Source organism: Lampris incognitus, chromosome 2 (assembly GCF_029633865.1).
Source record: "Lampris incognitus isolate fLamInc1 chromosome 2, fLamInc1.hap2, whole genome shotgun sequence".
NCBI lineage: Eukaryota > Metazoa > Chordata > Actinopteri > Lampriformes > Lampridae > Lampris > Lampris incognitus.
The window spans coordinates 100632792-100653773 of record NC_079212.1 but is presented as its reverse complement, the minus strand read 5'-3'; the positions used below and the strand labels follow the sequence as shown (position 1 = coordinate 100653773).

Genomic DNA, 20982 nt, shown 5'->3' with positions numbered 1-20982 from the left:
GAATGATAGGAACAGCTGGGTATCGTCAGCATAGCAATGGTAGGAGAAACCATGGGAGCAAATGATTGCACCAAGTGAGGTGGTGTATATTGAGAAGAGAAGGGGACCGAGCACTGACCCTTGAGGCACCACTGTGGATAAACCGTGTGGTTTGGACACTTCTCCCCTCCAAAATACTCTAAAAGATCTCCCTGAGAGGTATGACATGAACCAACGGAGGGCAGATCCTGAGATACCATGCTCAGTGAGTGTGGAGAGGAGGATTTGGTAGTTAACCGTGTCAAAGGCAGCTGACAGATCTAACAGCAATAAAGCTTAGGAATAACCAGCAGCTCTGGCCAAACGCAGTGGTTCTATTACCGACAGGAGTGCAGTCTCGGTAGAGTGACCCCGCATATAGCCATTACAGTTCTGAACTCACTGAACCTCAAAATTGTTGTGTTAATGTGTTGTTGTCTCCATGTCCTCTATGTCTGTCCTGTGCTATGTATAGTATGTGTGCATGCATTCACTGTACGTGAGGTTCTGTAATAAAGCTGAAAACAAATACCCTCTTGTAGGACAATAAAGTATCTATCTATCTATCTATCTATCGACTTGTAATTTTCCTGTATGTGAAAGCTACCTATCTGTTAAAACATGCACTGACCCTGGTTCTGATTGCAACTCCGATTTTAGGTTGTTGGAGAGATGTTTAAAATTATTTGAATATTAAAATGAGATTACAATTAAGCTTCAGGAGATGGATTGGCAGAGAGATTCATGTTTCAGGCCTATGTATTCTCAAGAAAGTAAGAGACAAAAGAGATTATTCTAGAGTTAACCATTCACTGAAGCACATGGAGTTAGTGTGTGTGTGTGTGTGTGTTGTGTGCATGTTGTGTGCATGCGCGCATGTTTTCCAGACCTTTCATTTCAGCAGTTTACAGCACTAGATAGCACAGCTGACAGATTCATTGCCGGAGGCTTTAAGCCAGTACAGAACTGAGGTGAAGCTTAGCGAGACAAGGAAAGAGGGAAGGAAAAGGAAATAAGGTAAGGAAGGCATAAATGGAGACAAACAAACAAAAAGAAATAGACAGTCGTTCCTGTTTTCTGCTAGTTCGATGAGCTGCCGGTTTATGAAACGGACAGAGAGAGAGAGACAGATAGGGAGAGGTAGACCAAGGAACAGAAACGAGGAGAGAGAAAGAAGAATATGATTAGAGTTAATCCCTCACTATAGCTTTCACATGTGTTTGGGAATATACGTGTATTTCTTTTGTGTATTTTGTAAGATTAAGGAAATCCAGCTTGCAAGGGATACAGTAATAATAGTAGTAATAAGTGATACATGTCTTTATGCATGCTCAATAATCCAGGTAAGGAAATCACGAAGTGATTCAGTCTCAACTGAATGCAGGTATCTCCACCCTTACAAACAATACAGTTGCATAACAACCTACAGATTGACCGATAGATTGTCTGAGGCTGTTAGAACAGGACAATGCTATTGACAGAATGTTGTACCACAGATTATACCCAGGGGACGCTACACCTAGTCTGTATGGGTTACCCAATATAAATAAACAGGATGTGCCATCATGGCCTATTGTTTGTATGATTCACTCACTGACTGATAACATCTCTAAGTTTCTTGCATCTATTCTTAACCTGTTGGTAGGCAGTAATGAACATCACATTCAGAACACTGATTTTTGTGGATAAGGTGAAGGACATTATTATGGAGGGGGTTGAAACACTGGTCTCTTATGATGTTATTTCTCTCTTTACATGCATTCCTGTTGATGAAGCACTGGAGGTAGTCCATATTAAATTACAAAACGACACCACCATTAGCAATAGGACCACCCTTAACACTGACCAAGTGTGTCTGCTCCTGAAGCTGTCTTCAGTCCATGTACTTCACATACAGGAGGTAGTACTACAGGAATGGTCACACCAATTTGCAAATGAAACCGACCGTTGGTTTCGGTCGTTATGCCACTGTATTGTTTAAAAGGGTGGGGATACCTGCAGTCAGTTGAGAACGACGAGGTCACTTAGATGAGTGATGACACTTATCTGTCAATAAATATTGTGTCCAGATGAACTGATTCAACTTTCTGTGAATCAGTGGTACAGTGATAAGGGATAAGTGACACGTCTCTGAGCAGGAGACAGACACACCTAAGCCAGAACGGAGAATGTCCCATGTTGACTCCGAGGTCAGGGCTGTTTCTCACCCTTATTGCATCATAGATCATAGATCAGGATGTGTTTGCATGTAAAGGAACTTGACTGTTAGAGAGGGAAAATAAGAGGAGATTAAAGAGAACTGAATCAAAGCAATGGGGACGACACAAATCAGTCAGTGATGAAGTCAAAAATTTGTCTCAACTGTCTTTTAAGGTCCTTGGCCACCTACTTCACCTCCTATCAGTACAGCAACTACATGCTGTGTGCACAGCCCATCAGTGTCGCCACTTAACTTTAAATCTGAACCAAAAGGGTTTTGGGAGGTGTGCTGGTACTAAAACAGTTGACCCGACTCTCCTCTGGTTCACAGTTATCTACAGAGTCCCCAGCAAAGAGGTAAATAATTTATTTTGTTGCTCTCACATTCACTTAACACTTGAAATTTGAAATAATGAATATTTGAATCGGGCAGCATGGTGGCACAGTGATTAGCGTGGTCACCACAGAGTTAGAAGGTCCTGGGTTCGAACCCTTGGGTTGTCCAACCTTGGGGGTCATCCCGGGTCGTCCTCTGTGTGGAGTTTGCATGTTCTCCTCGTGTCTGCGTGGGTTTCCTCCGGGTGCTCCGGTTTCCTTCCACAGTCCAAAGACATGTAGGTCGGGTGAATTGGCCGTACTAAATTGTCCCTAGGTGTGAATGTGTCGGCCCTGTGATGGCCTGGCGGCCTGTCCAGGGTGTCTCCCTGCCTGCCGCCCAATGACTGCTGGGATGGGCTCCAGCATCCCCCGCGACCTGTATTCAGATAAGCAGCTTGGATAGTGGATGGATGGATGAATATTTTAAATCAGAGGCTTCACTCTCTCCTCTGCTATCCCTCCATCTGCAATATAGTTTTAATTGTGTTAGATGGGGAGCTCCCATAGACGTGACCAAATTATGAAATGGGAATCTGTGGTCGTAAGGATTTCTTTGGGGTTCTTTGCCATGAAAGACTTTTAAGAATTTATGACTTGAGTGATCTGGAGTGTCAAAGAGCTGACAAGTGACAAGAGGGAGACTCATTAGGAAAGGTTCTGATGAAGCTGCTGGCTGATTCATTATGCGGACGAGGAGAACTCTATCGAGTGAATAAATTAGCTATGTGTGTGTGTGTGTGTGGGTTTGTATGTGCGCAAAAGACTCCGTGCCTATTTGACTGTGTAAATCTGTTTTGCACGTGTGTGTTTGCACGTACATGTGTGTGCATGTGTGTCTGTGTGTGCGTGCGTGTGCACGTGTGTGTTTGTTTGTGTGTCATACATGTCTGTGCTTGTGTATGTCTATGCCCCTGAACAACAACAAGGTAAGCATGCCAAGGCTATAAACACATTGCTAAACACTAACAGTCAGATAAACATGCTATCACAGCAGCAGAAACTGTTTTTCTTACCTCCACAAAGAGCCTAACAAACCCGTGCAACAGCAACAGTGATGGGTCAGAAGATTTGCACTACAGTACATCTTTGTTTCTGCACCGCAGTACTGATGAGGACAGGAGTGTATAGTTAAACCGTACCTTCGTAATGGAAAAACTGACGGGTTTTATTTGAATCGCTGGCACACAGGTAAACAATTTATACTAAAGGAAGTTGCAAAACAATTTAAAAGGAAAATGTATGGAGGAGATCAGATATCTGAGAGGGCTCCGGCCCACTGTTTGTAAAGGTGATCATCTCTGGACTTTTCATTTAGACAAACCATAGGGAAAAAATATCACTTTACTTTTAAAAAGTAAAGATTAAATTGTCAGTGTTTTTTTTTTTCCTAATGAACTGTTCCTGGGCAGAAGGGGGACAACAAATGTTGGACTTACTCTTGGGCTGTCAAAACGAAAAATAGAAGTGAGGTTTGCCATCTGTTGGGCTTCTTTTGTTCCACGATTTCATTTGAATTCCCATGTGTTTGTTTGCATAGACGCTGGCCACTCACTGAGCTACCTTATAATAAGTTGATTAGTTTTTTCCAACCTGGATCTTACTCTTGTAGTTTTTGCCATTGTGCAGATGGGTTATGATGTCGTTTTACCCCCCGGCATCATCGTGGAGGTGTCTGATACGGGACCACCACTAGACACAGCTTCACAACGGAGTCTTAAACGGCCGTGAAACACGGTCGTCGGACGTGTTTCAGCAAGTCCGATTCCGCCCAGTTATATAAAGCCACATGTTTTGGAAGTGTAACTTTTGCATACCAGTCAAAGGTCTCCAGGATGAAGGTGGTGAGTGAAATGATATAATAACTGGTATGCATGATGGCAAAACCGTGAAAATAAACAGAATAAAATGACAGAATCATCTGTTAAGAACATAATCTTAAACAGACTGACTTGACAGGTTATATAAATATCTTACTCTGGAATATATCACACTTTACCCAAATCATCTTGAGAAATTGGAGAGGTCTGTTTGAGTTTGTGGGCATGGATTTGGTGATAAAGGTCTAGAATCAATACACGGTGGTCTTCAGCATGAGGTTTAGGACAGCCGTAGCCTCAACAGGCCACCATATTAATTTTTACAAAAGTTTGTCCTGGTGGGCCGTCTGGGTGGCGTGGCGGTCTATTCCGTTACCTACCAACACAGGGATCGGCTGTTCGAATCCCCGTTTTACCTCGGCTTGGTCGGGCGTCCCTACAGGCACAATTGGCCGTATCAGCGGGTGGGAAGCCGGATGTGGATATGTGTCCGGGCCGCTGTACTAGTGCCTCCTCTGGTTGGTCGGGGTGCCTGTTCAGTGGGGAGGGGGAACTGGGGGGAACAGTGTGATCCTCCCATACGCTATGGCCCCTTGGCGAAACTCCTCAAAGTCAGGTGAAAAGAGGCGGCTGGCGACTCCACATGTATCGGAAGAGGCATGTGGTAGTCTACAGCCCTCCCTGGATCGGCAGAGGGGGTGGAGCAGCGACCGGGACGGCACGGAAGAGTGGGGTAATTGGCCGGATACAATTGGGGCGAAAAGGGGGGGGGGGTAAAAAAAAAGTTTGTCCTGGTGTACATCCTGGCTCAGAAACCGTAATACTACTGGCGGTTGAAAATTGCATCACAAAGGTCTATGCTGTGCTTGATCTTAGCCTTTAAGACATGGATTTACTGAAGGAGGAGGTCAAGTTGATGTGATTTAGAATTTTAGACACGTAGTCGACATGGAAGTGCAAAAAGCACAAATGCGGATCCTAAAAAGGGGGATGGAAAGTGCACGTTTGCTCTCATAAATCCACAGTAGGACCCGGCACTGTGCTGACTAGACTGCTGATTTTGACCAGCGAGAAGCGTTCACTGCAAAGGCAGTTGGCTTCATCTTTAGCACAGCACATTCAACTAGCCAGCGCCCCCCCCCCCTTTCCAACAAGATCTGTAGGCAGCAAACGCAGCCCTGTTGCCGTGAGCACTTGTTTGGTTGCAATTTGACTAATATGCAAAAGCCATGAAATGCTTGTTACATAACAATCCACGCCGTGTCCTCCTTCCCAGCAAAAGAGCCATTGTTGAACTGGAAGTCAGATATATTGCCAAGAGTTATATTATGCAATGAGCGCCACAGACGGTGCTTGAAAACGCTAACATGCCACGGCCATTTTACGATGCCACCACAGGTCTGCCAACTTAGCTGAAGAGCTAAAAACCTGACGCTGGTTTGCAAGTTCGCTTGGGTGTGTTTTTGTCCGCATGTGTATACATACATGTGTATCTTTATGATTGTATGCATGTTTTCTTGTGGAAATTATATGAGTCTTTCTTTTTAATACACTATTGTTTGTCTACACTTGGAATGAAAATTTTCCTATATATATATATAGATATATATAGATATATATATAGGAAAATTGGAATGCCTGCTTTATATATATATATATATTTAAAGCAGGTAGCAGGCTCTCCAGCCTCGTATCCTAGATACACAGTTTTACACATTCCCACTACAACAATATTTAGCTGTTGGATATGTAAAACTCTTCAGTAGATGCATTGATGTCGCTTTATCACAGCTGATACTGATTCAGAGTACAAAATCTTTACGTATCAGCTGATACCGAGTGTAGATCCGATCCAGTACTTTCACTAAACAGTGCAGACTTAATCCACTAGCATGGGGTCAACAGGCAAAATAATTGACAAGGAATCATCTTTTTTTTTCCAACGATTAAAGAAATACAAGCCATTTTCCTTTTATTTATGCCATGCTACTCGTGGATTTCGGTGTCAGATTTCTGTCTGATACCAGCTGGTTTCTTGTCTTGGGTCAACTATCCCGTAACCTGATGCTGCTTTTGTTACAATGTTACAATGTTACAATTTCATTTAGCAGATGGTTTACTCCAAAGCATGTACATCTCAGCGTTAATACAACACAAGCAGGGATCTAGTCAGGTGGCGACAACACAAATAAATATTAAAAAAAAAACTAGGTTCAAGTCCGATAGGACAGATAGGCGTTAACAGACAGTGCATAGAAGTGTGGTTTTTTTTTGTGACAATCTAATTTCCTTGTTATCAATAAAGGTTGATTGATTTTGGGAGGATTGAGTTGTTCTCATTCACATGTCCCGCCCCTGCTCAGAATATCCTACCCTGCCTGGGATTTCAACCTGTAACCTTCTGAGACAAGCCCTTGTCTGTTGTTTGTAAGCTGCCATAAGCACCCTTTTACTATCGCACGGTACAGTCTGTGGAGGATCATGGGTTTGACATCCTTTGAAACACGTGAATGTTGCAGCCTGAAGGACTTGGAGAAGTCTTGTTCTTACAGCATCTGTCAGGCGTCATTGTGAATCACAATCGTTGTTTTCTGCTACTGTAAATGGCGTTCTCCTCTCTAGCCTGCACTAAGAGCTGACATCCAGGACAGTAGGAGTCAAAGCTCCAAGTAATGCTGGTATTTCCATCCATCCATTATCCAAACCACTTATCCTTCTCTCAGGGTCGCGGGGATGCTGGAACCCATCCCAGCAGTCATTGGGCAGCAGGCAGGAGGACACCCTGGTAAGGCCGCCAGTCCATCACAGGGACAACACACACACATTCACACCTAGGGACAATTTAGTATGGCCGATTCACCTGACCTACATGTCTTTGGACTGTGGGAGGAAACCAGAGCACCCGGAGGAAACCCACACAGACACGGGGAGAACAGGCAAACTCCACACGCAGGATGACCCAGGACAACCTCCAAGGTTGGACTACCCTGGGGCTCGAACCCAGGACCTTCTTGCTGTGAGGCAACCACGCTAACCACTGCGCCACCGTGCTGCCGTAATGCTGGTATTTAATGCTGTAATGCTGGTATTTAGTCCTTATAAACTAAAACCAGATGCGTGCTGAGAGACCATCCCATAGCTGAAGTTTACTGATTCGATTTCTGCTAAAGTCACCGAGGGTCTCAAACAACCCCCCCCATCCCTACCCCCACTCATTTGCAGTAAACCACTCTTGATAAGAGTATCAACGAAAGGATGGAAATGTTTTTTTTTCTTTTCTATTAATCAGGATTTATGCTGTCCTTGTAATTTAATGTTTGCATGCATGAGTCTCGTTGTGAGCTTAGTTTCGTGTGTTTCTGTTTTGCTTATGCGGCTGTAATGTGACTTTATGTCATGTGTGTGCTAAACTGTGATGTAATCAGTACGCACTGGATGTCCCCCTGTTTAGCTGAGGGGCAGCAATGATTCATGGGGGACCAAATGTCCTAAAAACATTTTGTGTGTGTGTGTGTGTGTGTGTGTGTGTGTGTGTGTGTGTGTGTATACTGCCCACAGAGAAGGTTAAGGTTATGAATATGTATACCATATGAGAAGTCCCGTTTTCACCAACGTGAGATGATGTAGTTTTTCGATGTAGTGCAGTGAAATATTGGGTCTCACCCCAACCAACAAACAGAAGTTGTCTCGTAGTGTTTGTGGCGCAGTAGTGATGGATGCAGATATAACTGTGCTAAAAGCTTAGAGAGAATCTACAACGACGCCAACTATAGTGCAACACCCAATCAAATATTGCATTGGATGTAAACACATAAGTGTTTTGAGGAGTAGACTATGTAGTCCATCTGACACCACCAGAAGAGAAAGAGAGCGTGAGACGGAGAAGGGGGGGGGGGTTGGATGAGATAAAATGCAGAAAATGAGAGGCTTAGAGAGAGAGAGAGAGAGAAGTTTACTAACTCCAAATAAGAATTGGAAAACTGGAAATTTAATTTAATTTTAAGTTTGCTCACAAGAGCAATGCATTGCTGATTGCCTGTACAGAGTAATCTATATGTATGTATGTATGTATGTATGTATGTATGTATATATATATATATATATAAGTGGCACGGTGGCGCAGTGGTTAGCGTGGTCGCCTCACAGCAAGAAGATCCTGGGTTCGAGCCCCAGGGTAGTCCAACCTTGGGGATCGTCCTGTGTGTGGAGTTTGCATGTTCTCCCCGTGTCTGTGTGGGTTTCCTCTGGGGGCTCCGGTTTCCTCCCACAGTCCAAAGACATGTAAGTCAGGTGAATCGGCCATACTAAATTGTCCCTAGGTATGTGTGTGTGTGTGTGTGTGTGTGTGTGTGTGTGTGTGTGTGTGTGTGTGTGTGTGTGTGTGTGTGTGTGTGTGTGTGTGTGTCAGCCCTGTGATTGTCTGGCGGCCTGTCCAGGGTGTCTCCTCGCCTGCTGCCCAATGACTGCTGGGATAGGCTCCAGTATCCCCATGACCCTGACAGCAGGATAAGCAGTTCGGATAATGGATGGATGGATAGGGGGAAGGGGGGGTATTTAAAACCAACTCTGATTTGTTCTAGCAGGCAGGACCTTAGAGCGCAGGAAAGTTTACTTTACTGCATTCGACCAGAATCTAGTTCCTTAAAAGGACTCAATTGAAACACGTGAATTTTACAATTAAAGTCATAAGTCTTTTCCTAAAACAAAGGTCCCTACACACGTTAAATGAATGGAAGTTTGCTGATGCCTGTGCTCTTCCTTAGCAGTGACTTCCCCTTTTCACCACGGTCCCATTTTGCAGATGAGTGGTGTGTCACTATTTTCTACTTGAAGCCACCCACCACACTGCAACGGCTGAGGGCCACGGAGCAGTTCTGCTGGAGCAGTCATGGGATAAATGCCTTGCTCATGGGCACACTAAAAGTTGTAGTTAAAAAAACTGAAACTAACAGACATAGGCTAGACCCTGATTTGCAGTTTGTTTTTTTGTTTTTAATATCCATCTTTTTGATATCTAGTAGCCATGCCCTTGCTTCTACTGCATCACATGTGTGTGGTTGTGTGTGTGTGTGTGTGTGTGTGTGTGTGTGTGTGTGTGTGTGTGTGTGTGTGTGTGTGTGTGTGTGTGTGTGTGTGTGTGTCTGCTTATCCTTGAGTCACCTGTGCCCAGGGATGTGAGATTTTTACAGGTCACCGAGATCGCAGAGACCTTTAGAGAAGCAAAGAGAGATACAGCGAGCAAGAGAGGTGAGAATAGCAGGCACATGGTACAAATGGTGAGGGCACGTGTACCTGCACACATGGAACAAACTACTGTAACACCGTCATGTACCAACATGAATACTTGGGAAAACAGCCACACAAGGGCATAGTGTTGAAGTTCCCTTCTTGAATGTTCCCAAATCAAGGAGATACACACACACACACACACACACACAAACCTCTTTTATTTTCTCTCTCCTTTTCATAACTAGCATGTCTCTTTCACACATGATCGCTCCTGGAACACAAGAATACATGACAAGACTACCACAGTCAGTGATGCCAGCTTTAGACAGGCTGTTCTCATTCCCTCGTCGTAGTAACCCACGTAGTCGTGGGCCAGGCTGTGATCAGGTGACCTAACCCTAACCCTAGGGTTGGGGGGGCGCCCCCCCGCGTCCCGCGTCCCCCCCCCCCGGCAGAGGGCGCCCTCCGCAGAGGATTACGCAGGCGCTCTGAATCGCTCCACGAAAAACTGTGCATAACTTTTCGTACGATATCACACGAACCGTTCATGAGAACTGTTGCTTTAGACATACCGGAGAAAGTAGTGGAGCTCAGCAGGTTTTGATGTTATCCCCATTATAGCCGAGTTTACACCGTGAATTCGCGACGAGGCGAGTCGAAACTTGCTGCTACTTGCAAAAGAATGTGTTCTGCAACATTTTAAAACCTGCCAGTTTACACCAATGAGACGAGACGGTGCATCGTTTCCATAGCAACGACCCTGTACTTCCGTTCTCACTCGCTGCCGGTGTTGTATCGCTATGCTACCTATCGCGATGCGCTACTTGGCGGCTCTGCGCATGGGTAGGCGGGGTTGGGCGGGGTTAGGGTTATTGTGCGGGTGGAAGCAGCACAATAGACTCATTTCCCTGGATGTCTTCCGTCTGCTACTACTTCAAGGGCGTTTGAGCTCGTATTGAAGGGGGGGGGGGTACGGACACATTGTGTGACCACATCTCCCTAAAGCAGCGTTATTGTCTGCTTGGCAGAGTCTATCGAGAGCCCTCTGTCCGAGCAAGTTCTGACATTAAAGGCCTTGTGACCCTTATCCATCTTATCTTCCAGTTATAACACATTTAAACTCTTCCAGTTATAACACATGTAAACTCTTCCAGTTATAACACATCTAAACCCTACAGTGTGTGCGCGTGCGCGCTACAGATTTTAAGAACTTTTCAAAGAGCAGGCAACTCCCACTGAAGTTGCGGTCTGCTCGCCAGCCAAGATAATATCAGATATATAGAGAGCTAAAACAAAGACTAGAGAGAATTAAGTTAATTCGTTGACTATCAAACCAGTTGAACTGTATGAACATGCCGAGCCAGGAGGGCATCCCAAGAGATCCAACGCGTCCTCATCTCATTGCGTCACATTGTAACGTGCACGTTACAATATATTTACGTTAAGCGTCGTTGTTACCTCCAGCTTGGTCAGGCGCCCCTACGCAATTGGCCGTGTCTGCGGGTTGGGTATGTGTCCTGGTCGCTGCATTAGCGCCTCCTTTGGTCGGTCGCGGTGCTTGTTCAGAGGGGAGGGGGGAACTGGAAGGAATAACGTGATCCTCCCACGCGCTACGTCCCCCTGGTGAAACTCCTCACTGTCAGGTGAAAAGAAGCGGCTGGTGACTCCATATGTATCGAAGGAGGCATGTGGTAGTCTGCAGCCCTCCCCGGATCAGCAGAGGGGGGTGGAGCAGCGACCGGGACGGCTCGGAAGAGTGGGGTAATTGGCCGGGTACAATTGGGGAGAAAAAGGGTGAAAAAATCACAAAAAAAGAGAAAAAGGTACCAAAGTACCATTCGGCATCGGTGTAGAGACATGGTGGGTGGTCCATAACCTCTTTCCCCTGATTTATGAATATCTATGACATACCGGTAAAATATTTAAGGTTGTGGTTGACCCAGCATGTCTCACACAGACACGTAAGTCATCGTCAACCTGTTGCGTCTCATACAGATGCTGAAGGGTACCTTGCACATCAGTATATCAACATTGTCACCAGCATCAATATATGACGCTGTGGGATGAGAACGAGTAGCATTTTGTTGATTAGATTTGCGTCAACTTCTGCCGATGCAAGTGGTAAAACCTCAAGTAGCCTGTCAAAGTTGCACAACCCAGCAGTATATACAGCTGTTGGTATGACCAGGAAAACAACGGTCTCGGTGTCTGTAGGAGTTAGTCACACACTGGTGGCCTTCAGCCAGACCTATTGTGTGATTCTTAAAGGCTTTGTGTCAAAGGTCTGTACAACATAATGCAAGGGATAACGTGCCAATTGTACAGCAATTATTATGGATGACTGGTGGAGGGTAAATTCAGCGTGTAGAAATAAAAACATGTTTTGGAACTCGTTACTCATCTTGGCACCAGCAGACACCACCGGCCCAGGAACAAACATCTACATGCTGTGGCACATAACCTGTTTTTGCTGATCGAGCGCAATTGGGCCTTCCCAAGTCTGGGTATTTGCATTCATCAAATACTGATATAAGCCCTTCATACACAACAGCCCATCCTTATCTTTAAATCTGGCCGGTAGTTTACTTATCAAATAGTTGGTTTTTTTCCCCCATACACAAACAACAACAACAAAAAGTCACAGATCACAGCTTTTTGTTGATTCAGCTTTGTTTATGTATTTGCACAATGACTGAAATTACACAGTGACAAAATTGAATAGAATATTGAAAGAAAAGATGTGTTTGCAGATGGACTGAAAACACCCAGCCTTATCCTTCTGCAGACAGTTTGTTCCTCAGCCTTATTTTCCTCTTGGCCCTTGAAAGCACCCATGTATTGCAAGAAAGAAACACGAACTGAAGATTTAAACTCGTCTTGGTCCCTTGATGTCAGAAACGATAGAAAAACACGTGATTAGCTAGACGGCTGAATAAACTAGATGAAAGGGCAACACTGATGTTGCCTGTGTGGATGTTTTCAGGACACGTATGAGTCACACATACTGTCTAGGGCTAGGCAGTACATTGAACTTTTGCTTCCCCTGGATCGTCACCTTGCCGTGGTGGAGAAGCTTGCATGTACCAATGATCCCAAGAGTTATGCCGTCTGCAGCGTGGCTCCTGGTAGGGTCACCCAAGGCAGATAGGTCAAGGGGGCGGTTCCAGACGAAGCGCGATCTAACACAGACCTCAGCGGCGGAACTGGTGGAAGATGTCTCCAGGTCACAACGACAGTGAAGGTGGATGAAGGCTGCAACAGAGGGTGGTCCCCAGTCGTCTTGGTTCTCCATCCCTTTGGACTCTGGCCACCTCCTGCCAAGGACCGTGTGGTGGCTGCAGGCGCATCAGCCACTCCACTTAAAAAGCTGTCATGCGCAGGTGACCTCTTGCAAGGATACCCACAAGGACCTAGAAGGAGAACAGTCATACTCGACCCCGAGTGACCGGCGATGATGACGTTTAACTTTTAATCATATTCTGCTTCTGCTTTGTTCATTAGGGACAAACCCCTCCACATGTAAAGAGGGATGATCCATCCATCCATCCATTATCCAAACCGCTTATCCTGCTCTCAGGGTCGCGGGGATGCTGGAGCCTATCCCAGCAGTCATTGGGTGGCAGGCGAGGAGACACCCTGGACAGGCCGCCAGGCCATCACAGGGTCAAAAAAAGAGGGACAAATAGACATTAAAACTGCCAAGACAAACAGCTTTTTGAAGGCATCTAAAACTCATCATAGTCTACCAAGGAAATTAAAGTCACATTCTGTAACCTGCGTCTGTTTCATCCAGTCACTTCGGCCTCTGAGCCTGCGTCTGGATGTCCGGCTACATACATGTAGGTTTCACTGTACATAGGTAGATACGTGGTTGAGCATCAGATCCATTTTATATGGTGGAGCCTGTTTAGAATATAGCAAATTTTAATATCTTGCTCTTAATCTAAACCAGTTTAAGATGATACCTCCTGCAGTTTTTATCGAGAAGCAATATACTGAAGTTTTGCTTCAGTTTGTGACTGAAGAGGAACATCAAAATAACAGGAATCGAGGAAACACGAGGAAAAATAATTTGGCTCTTGGCTTAAATTTGGTTGTTATTGGCCATGTAGAGCAAGAGAATAGTGGAAAAGTATGATTGCTGTATGGTCATGTTCACTGACTAATTAAAGATAGACACTGCTTGTCACATTTTCCCCTTGTGTGAAAAGCACTGCCATGCTTCAGGTCATAATAACATAAAAATGAACATCTTTAGCTGTTCAAAACAGATTTGTGTGTGTGTGTGTGTGTGTGTGTGTGTGTGTGTGTGTGTGTGTGTGTGTGTGTGTGTGTGTGTGTGTGTGTGTGTGTGTGTCCAAGTAAATCCAGTATGATAGTTCCCGGCAGCAGGAAACCACATGATGTGGTTACCAAGACTAACCATGCTAGCCCACTATAAAAAGTGATGCATGCAAAAACCCAGAAGACTGCTAGTTTTATGAAGCAGGAAGTACATGTCTCAGTGTATCCTTATGAACATAAAAGTGTAACAATGTACAGACATCCTGTAGAATAATACTTTGTTCAAGTTGAACAAAGACACAACTTTTGACAATCAGTTTAATTATAAATCAAATGAAGTTGGACATAAATGTTAATAACATCTGTTTTTAACATAGCTTAAAGAGGTTTTTTACTATCATGTAGTGCTTCCAGCAGGGAGACAACTTATCCTTCTATAGTTTCTGATGTGTTTAGTCGAGTATAAACTCAAATATTTCTGATACTATTTTTAAACTCACAGACTAGCTTTGGTCTACCCAACATCGTGTCAATACTTTTACTTGACGTTCCCCTAAATTACCATAATTGGCCAATTTCGTCCAATTAAGACAAAACAAAATGGGCATAAACTCTAGAGTCAAAAGCACCATGGGGATGTTTGGTCGACCAATGATGGGCAGTGAGTTTAAAAATAGTTTAAATGAATGTGTATAACTTGTAATGAGCAAAACCTTCCAGACACTCAAGCCTTGGTCTGACTGGGCAAGGTTTATTTTGCTACCACTGTGATGACATTGGGTTTTGGCAGAGAGCTGGTCTTCTGGTGAGAGGCCTGCATCCAGCAGCCACTTTGGCTGGTGGGGCAGTTGCCATGTGCTTGTGATGCTGCTGATCCAAGGATCTGAATCACAACTTTGGTTATAAATGGCTAACTTTTTATTTTTGCATCTATTCTGCTCATATCTTGAGTAATCTTTTACCGTAAAGTTCTTTGCAGTGGACAGATTCTGTTGTATTATCTATATATTAAGTTATGGAAAGAATTATTAAACAGTATTTCATGAAACTCGTCCTCATACATAATGTACTAACAAGGGTTTGATGCCATATTGCAAGAACCATGCATACAAATATCATTCTTAATTGGTGGACAAACCAATTTCTATAGCTTGGCTGCAGGCCACAGTGACTTTGGTACTGGTAGCAAATATTTAAACAATACTGTTCTCAATGTAAAGGTGCTAACAGATGGTAACAAGCGTTGTATATGTATAATCCGATTGCCATGTAAATGGGTCTAGTTACAGTCTAGTTTGTTATTTTTTCCATTTATTTGTTATTCTTGAGACACAACTAGAGCTACAACTAAGTTTTAATTTGCTTTTTTCCCCCATCCGATTGTCCAATAAACAGTCTAGGCTCAGCCTTAGAGATAGGGTGAGGAGCTCGGATATCCGGAGGGAGCTCGGAGTAGAGCCGCTGCTCCTTTGCATCGAAAGGAGCCAGTTGAGGTTGATCTGATTAGGACGCCGCCTTCCTTTGGAGGTTTACCGGACACGGCCAACTGGGATGAGACCTCGGGGTGGACCCACAACTCGCTGGAGGGACTACATGTTCAATCTGGCCTGGGAATGCCTTGAGATCCCCCAGGAGGAGCTGGAGGGCATTGCTGGGGAGAGGGATGCCTGGAATGCCCCACTTAGCTTGCTGCCACCACGACCCGACCCCAGAGGAGTGGCTGCAGATGAATGAATGAATGTCCAATAAACTAGATAATTTAGTATTTTTGGAGTATTCAGCTTTGGCCAGTGTCAGTTCGGTATGGTGGATGTTGTGATGTGACTGTGATCAAGCCCAAGTAAAGTTCAGCTGTTGCTGTAGGATTTTCCTGACATCTTCTTGGTTGCATCCAACTGCAAAAGCCATGGTCCACAAAGAGCTTACAAAGGATGACCAGGATCTCATTGTTGAAAGGTACTGACCAGGAGAGGGGTGCAAAAGAATTCCCAAGGCAGTAGATATACCATGGAACACAGTGAAGACAATCAACAAGTGGAGGAAATATGGCACAACAGTGACATCACCAAGAACAGGATGTCCCTCCAAACATGACAAGAAGACAAGGATAAAACTAATCAGGGGGGCTGCCAAGAAGCCTAAGGCAACATTAAAGAAGCTGCAGGAATTTCTGCAGCTGGTTGCTCCCCACATGTGACAACCTCCTGTGTTCTTCATAAGTCTGGGCCATGGGGTAGGGTGGCAAGGCAGAGGCCTTTTCACATGAAAAAAAAATCCAAGCCCATCTACATTTTGCAGAAAAGACACATCCAGTCTCCCAAAAAGCATGTGGGGAAAAATGTGTCATGGTCTGATAAGACCAAGGTTAAACTTTTTGGCCATAATTCCAAAAGGTATTTTTGGTGGAAAAAGCAACACAGCATATCCCCAAAAGAACACCATACCCACGGTGAAGCACGGTGGTGGTAGCATCATGTTTTAGGGCTGCTTTTCTTTAGCAGGAACTGGGGCTCTAGTCAAGGTGGAGGGAATCATGAACAGCTCCAAATACAAGTCAATTTTGGTGCAAAGCCTGCAGGCATCTGCTAGAAAGCTGAAGATGGAGAGGAATTCAGCACAACAACGACCCAAAGCATTTCCAAATCAACAAAGGAACAGCTTCACCAAAAGAAGATGAGTGTTTTGGAACGGCCCATCCAAAGCCCAGACCAGAATCCAATAGAAAATCTGTTGGGTGACCTGAAGAGGGCTGTGCACAGGAGATGCCCTCGCAACCTGACAGATCTACAACGTTTTTTACAAGGAAGAGTGGGAAAATATTACCAAGTCAAGATGTGCCAAGCTGATAAGACTCTTACCAAAAAGCCTTGAGTGCTGTAATAAAATCAAAAGGTGCTTCAACAAAGTATCAGTTTAGGGGTGTACACACTTATGCAACCAGGTTATTGTAAGTTTTGTATTTTTCCTTTTTTTCCTCTAAAATTTGTATTTTTCACTTGAATTTTTAGGTGGCAATTTCACATTAAAGATACATAATTAAAAAAAAGTTCTGACGTGATTTGGTTTCTTTCTTTTTCTTTACATCACAAAAACCTGCCATTTTAACCAGGGTGTGTAGACTTTTTATAGCCACTGTAAAATGTTCAGAAAACAATCAGCAGAGGTTTGCTTTCCATGTGTTATGGCAATAAAAGGCCATTGTTGGTAGCTGGGTTAAACAGTAAATGAAAAGTGAGGCGTCTTTCAAAGAGGGAGAAGTCCACACGTCCCGGAAACACTAATATCAGAGAATGTTGAAAAAAAAATTGGCGTAATATATATGGCAAAGCTCGTGCCATGGTAAGGATTGAGAGATAGAGGGTTGGCGAAAACACAGGCTCTCATTTATTTCCCCCATGCCGTCTCCGCACGCTGCTCTGGCCGGTGCTGAAGACTTGTTTCTCTGGCCTGTCTGTTGCAGCGGGTGTCAGTCAGTCCAGCACCCGGCTTCGCTGTAGAATATAAAGGGCAGTTTGTTACTTTGGCACGCTTCCACGTCGCGTCTGCTCCCGCGCGACCCCCCCCCCCCGCCGAGACTAAACCACGCCCCTCTACCGCAACATAATTGTTAAGGCCTAGGTGAACGTGCGGACCCAGGGAGGGCAGGAGACAGTGCAGTGGTGCTCAAACAGGTTTATTCACCTTAGCAAAATGGTCAGCAACAGAAAAACAGGAATATGGCAGGCGGCGGTGACTGAAAGCAGGCTGGCACCTTCCCGGGATCTGGGCTGATGCAACGAGGTCCTGGATCTGGAAATGGCAAGGGGGAGAGTTTGGTCAAAAACAAGCCGACAGGGAGAACACTTTCTCAGGAAACTTCTGTACAGAGTACGCTGGCACTACCGATGAGACGGAATTATCTGGCGAGGTGGTGGAGACTGAACCAGGTGTAGCCCGTGGAATTAGATACCACACAGGACACAATTACTTCCGGGGTTCTTGTAGCTTTAATTTTATTGTTTGAACCTTCGAATGCAGATCGTTTTACTGAGTGCATACATTCCTGTGTCTTTCGAGCAAACAGATCATAAATGTTCACAGATGTGGCAAGTTTAACAGAAAAGATTTTAAAAAAAGGGAAATAATAAATACAAAATACGGTGCAAAATATGGCAGTGGACTATGTACGTTAAACAGGGTTTAACAAAGACATGTGGAACTTCCTGAAGATCGCGCAACTTCTCACTCTGTCAGTTACCTTGTCATGCCTGCAATGGCGAACAGCGGTCGACGGCTCGCGCCCAAAATCACCGAAAATCAACTCCAGTAGCGTTACGGAGTCAGAGCACTGTCACACCGCAATCTTCAGGCGCTCCACACCAGAAAAAAAAGAGAGAATACCCAAGATGCACTTGGATAACTTGCACGGAGTTACAATAAAAGTCCGCCACTGCCACTTACTGGTCAAAACATGCAATGACAACCAAAACTATAAAAATACACTCACAATCTGCCTCACAATTTAAATACATCAAATGACATTTTACATGGCTTGACAGTGTAACAATTACATATATTAACAGCTAAACTATACTAAATTTAAGTGGAAAATCATTTAACATATTTAACAGATTTACCACCCGGCTACATACTCCCCTGCAAATATAGTCAACGTCCTCGGTGACTACGAAACATGAACTGACTCAAATACTCCCTGCAAGGCCTTTTCAAAGAGAGCAGCACCCAGCCTTGTCAAAACCTTAGAGACCATGTCTGTGCTGACTGAGACTGCGTTACAGGCTGACTTTGGCAGATGAAATGGGTTTGAATGAGATCCAGCCATTTCCCGCTTGCTTTTCCTAATGGCAGGTTTAGGTGCATAGGTTCTACGTCCTGCTCCACCAGCATCCTCTGTTAGTGCGGGCCTGTCCCTGTTTTCAATAATGGGCAAGTCACTGTCGCTAACGTTTGGATGCACATCATTAACACATTCTGTTTCTGTGCCACAATTTCTCATATCTGAATAACCTTCCTCAGGTCCTTCACCGTCACTCTCATCTGTGGGTGCTGTCACAGGTAAACTAACACTTTCTGCTGCAAGAGGCAGGTTAGGTACTTGCACAAGCCGGCGAGGGATGACTTCCTCAACAATAACAAAATCAGCCTCAGGTGACTCAGGCTCATCCTCAGCTACAGACTGTGTAGTGGTCTGTAACCTCGTTCTAGTTCTTGGTTTGGGAACTGGTTTCGCACAAGGTCGCAACTCTGACCTATGAACTCTTTTAATGGGACCTCCCTCAAAAGGTTCAACAGTGTGTGTGGTACCCTGGATGTCAACTACCTTGTAGACTGTTGAGGTCCATGTGTCCTGAATCTTATGTCTACCTGGGGGTCTGTGACGTAGGAAAACCAACTGACCAATGTCCACAGGAGGACAATACACCTTCTCATTTTGCAGTGAGATCCTCTCAGCTGCCTTCTGCTCTGAGTACTCTCTGGCTCTCTCATGTGCCTGTCGGAGTCTCTCCTGATGAACAGACAACCAATCCTGTTTCCTGTCTGACACACACTCACGCCCTAATAAAGCATCTACTGGGAGATGTGGCTGTACCCCGAAAAGCAAATAATAAGGCGAGTACCCTGTGGTGGAATGAGGAGTGACATTATAGGCATATACTACTTCAGACAGATGCTCTGGCCAACGCTTTTTTTTCTCTGGTGGGAGTGTCCTTAACAAGTCATGGAGTGTGCGATTGTATCTTTCACACTGACCGTTTCCCTGTGGCCTGTAGGGAGTTGTCCGTGTCTTTTTAACCCCATAGAGTTTGCACAGCTCTGCTATAATTTCACTCTCGAAATTTCGACCTTGGTCTGAGTGCAGTCTCTCTGGGACCCCATATTTCATGAACCACTCCCTGAGCAAAACTTTAGCTGTAGTGTCAGCCTTCTGGTCTTTGGTAGCATACGCTTGTGTGAACTTTGTAAACACATCGGTCACAACAAGGACATTTTCACGGCCATCTGAAGCTGCCTCCAACACTGTAAAATCAACAGCCACCACTTCTAGAGGTCGGGAGGCCAGGAATGCCTGAACTGGAGCATGGATTTTTGGCTGAGGCATCTTGGTCAAAATGCACCGCTCGCAGTTTTTAACCCAGCTTTCAACATCCTCGCATAGCCCTACCCAAAAACACCTCCCTCTTAGCAAGTTTACAGTGCGCTCTATGCCCTGATGTCCCATGTTGTTATGTACATTTTCTAGAACTTGGTCCCTCAAACAACTAGGCACGAGTAACTGCCACACTTCTCCATGACGTGGGTCTGTGATAACCCTGTACAACAACCCTTCTCGTTGTTGTATGCATCTCCACTGTTTCAACAATCTTTTCACTTGACTAGACAGGGCTGCTCTCTCTCTGGGACATGGCCTCCTCCCCCGATCCCAAAATGCCCTAAACTCTTTTAGGGTGGGGTCACCAGCCTGAAAACCTACCAGCTCCTCTCTGGTCTAACCTGGCAGTGTGGGGGTGTTGCCCTGTTTAGTACCTGTCTCACCAGACCTCGACTCCCCAGCACGGATCTGTCTCACTTTGTAACACTCCAGACCTCTAGAGACAAGACCAGGATCCAGAACTGTTCCTCGCTCAATCAGGTTACACACAGTGATACAGTCGTCAAAATCCGAGTCAGGGTCTGTTTCAGGCTCCCCTGCAAACTCCTTCCTAGAGAGAGCATCTGCGGCGGCATTACTGCAACCAGGACGGTACTTAACCTCGAAATCAAAAACAGACAGTTGCGCTACCCACCTCTGCTCTATAGCACCTAACTTGGCTGTCTTGAGGTGGCAGAGGGGATTGTTATCAGTCAGGACAACAAACTTTGAACCAAGCAAGTAACCCCTGAATTTTTCAGCAACTGCCCATTTTAAGGCAAGCAACTCCAACTTCATGCTACTATAATTTCGGTCATTCTTCTCAGCCTGGCGTAGTCTGCGGCTAGCATATGCTAGGACACGTCTGGTGTCACCTTGCTGCTGACACAATACAGCGCCTAATCCATGCTGACTAGCATCTGTCTC

General features: G+C 44.9%; 1 long non-coding RNA gene across 1 annotated transcript in view; it reads left to right on the top strand.

The window, feature by feature from the left end:
- Positions 1-941: 941 nt before the first annotated feature.
- Positions 942-20982, top strand: part of LOC130108335 (uncharacterized) — a 39682-nt gene continuing 19641 nt past the window's right edge. Inside the window, exons 1-2 of the long non-coding RNA XR_008809873.1 lie at positions 942-1035; positions 2392-2574. This is a non-coding gene — a long non-coding RNA (uncharacterized LOC130108335). The remainder of the gene's footprint in view (positions 1036-2391; positions 2575-20982) is intronic.